This window comes from Barbus barbus, assembly GCF_936440315.1.
Source record: "Barbus barbus genome assembly, chromosome: 32".
Classification (NCBI taxonomy): domain Eukaryota; kingdom Metazoa; phylum Chordata; class Actinopteri; order Cypriniformes; family Cyprinidae; genus Barbus; species Barbus barbus.
The window spans coordinates 18,125,463-18,128,068 of record NC_136760.1 but is presented as its reverse complement, the minus strand read 5'-3'; positions in this window follow the sequence as shown (position 1 = coordinate 18,128,068).

The window sequence follows — 2,606 nt, the reverse complement described above, 5'->3', positions numbered from 1 at the left end:
AGCGAAAGAGTTATATTCTTCATCACTGGCCTAAAGTGATCGAAATTAAAATTGTATTGTTTTATATTGTTTAAGTTTCAGTGATGATATACAGTGTAAAAACTTATGTGTTTTAATAAATTTAGCTAATTATAATAATTATAAATTGTAATAAATATATAGATTATATAGATTGTCAATTTTATAGCCTATTTCGTGCAGCAATTAAACTTAAGTTTTTTATTTAATTTTTTTATTTTATATCCAAAATTTCAATTGGAAAATGTGTATGTTTGGCATATACAGTAGATGTGTGGACAGATTTTTTTTTTTTTAATCGCTTTTCTTAAATCATACTGCTGACTTTAACTTGCTTTTCTTGCTGTCGGATGTTCGCTTTGTCGGAGGGATTTTGATTGGTGGATTTTCACTTTCGAGCTCAAATTTCTTCTCTTTGTCCTTCCTTATGAATGAAACCTCTCTGCACATTACAACCAATCAGATTCAAGGTTTAGCAACCGAAGGCGGAGCTTACGTTCTTTTAGCCAATCGCGGCTTGAGAATCCCAAGGGCTTTCCCTAGTACGTTTCCAGTTGTTTTTCATTCACAAAAAAGGGGAAAGTCGAGGAAGGAAAAATGCCATTCATAAAAACTTGCCCCAGCAGGAATTTTTTATGGTTGTTTTCAGCGTTTGCTCTATTAACAACAGATACAGTTTGCGAAAACATCACGTGGTAGCTGCTGGGCTCGGAACAGCAGTGAATGGTTGCAATCTCAGAAGTGTCTAAACGAGTGTACACTGGCAGCGAAATGTACAAACAGCGACACATACTTTCCATTATAAACCAGAATAACCTGTGCAAAACAAAGACGTTCTCTAGTGCATTAAACTGCGCATAAACAGCGAGTTACTTACAGTACTGTATTAATGTTTGGCCATTTCATGCGCTGTGCGCGGACATTTTGAAACAGCAGCAGCACAGTGTATGTGCCCCTTTACAAAAATATACCATGCGAAATATATTATCATTAGTTAGGCTAGTATTACTAATGCAAAGCTGTACAAACATGGTATTAGCCGTTACTGTAATCAAAGAAACTACTAGAACGAGAGTTAAACTTATTAACTAGTAAGTAGGCTGGTACTTAGTGTGTGTGTGTGTGTGTGTGTGCTTAGGTAGTTAAGGACACTGCTGGTTTTAATTTCAGAAAACGTTAAAAATATATATTTTAAAATAGCATATTTTTATACAGACTATCAGTATTGTATATAAGTCATATCAGTATATAATTGGCAAAAATGTGGTTTATGACTGATATACCACTTACAGCTGCCTTTGTCTTTTTCTTGCTGTGTGTAAGGCAGCTCTCTGAACCTGAACTGCTGGTCACAGAACCTAGACTGTGTGTGTTTTCGGTTAGTGCCAGTCATCCATGTGATGTGAGAGATGAATGAGAAATATAAGGAGCCAAGGACAGTTGTCCCCCAGCACACACATAAAAACACTCCACCCCATCGAAGAACAAGCCCTCCATTCTTTCTCAGCTCCTTGTCAAGGCAATGTTTACTCATATATGTATGCCTTTGATTAAAAAGAGATTTCCCGAAGGTAACTTGTAACTTAAGTCTAGTAGTTAAAACACTGCTTTGGAATGATATTCTTCAAACGAAATATATAGCATGCACATAAATAGCCTTGTTGAGATTTTCATTATGCTCTTGTGGGGGCTGAAAATATAAAACCCATGACGACATATTAATTATTTTATTTTTATTTTGTAATTATTATTATTTTATTTAAAGATATTTTAAAAGGTTAAAAATATGAAATATAAAAATAAGTAAATAAAATATAAAAAAAAATACATTAGGCATTAAAACATTACAATAACATATAATAATGTGAAGCCATAGCTTACACTGAGTCACACTGTACTTTGACCCCCTGTTGGGTTTTCCATTATCTCCCTTGCCAGGGCTGAGCCATGTGTTCAAACCATGAAACGTATGTTCACGTTTTTCCTGCCAAATATTTATCTTTTCTCTTTACCAGTGTCTCATATTTTACAGTCTATAAAATATATAACATTTGTGTATGTACATACATATTTAAGCATGCATGATACACTATAATAATAATAATAAACTTTATTTTCTATAGCGCCTTTAAAAGTTACATCTCAAAGTGCTTTACCAAGGCATATACAGAAAAAATACATTGAGATTGACAATCAGAGAAACATATCACATATATGCTAATCGGGAAAAATACATTTTAAGAGAAGATTTAAAAACACTAAGGGGTTCAGCCTGTCTAATTTCAGTAGAGAGCGAATTCCAGAGTTTTGGTGCCACAGAAGAGAAGGCCCGGTCACCCATAGAGCGTAAACGAATTACAGGAATAGTTAAAAAGCCAGAATCAGATGAGCGAAGATTACGCCTTGGGGTGTAGACAGTTAAAAGTTCAGTCAGATATTCTGGAGCTAAACCATGCAGGGCCTTGTAGATAAGCATAATAATTTTAAAATCAACGCGAAACCTGACCGGAAGCCAGTGCAAGGACTCCAAGATTGGAGAGATTTGCTCACTTGTCCTGGAACTTGTCAGGATTCTGGCAGCTGCGTTT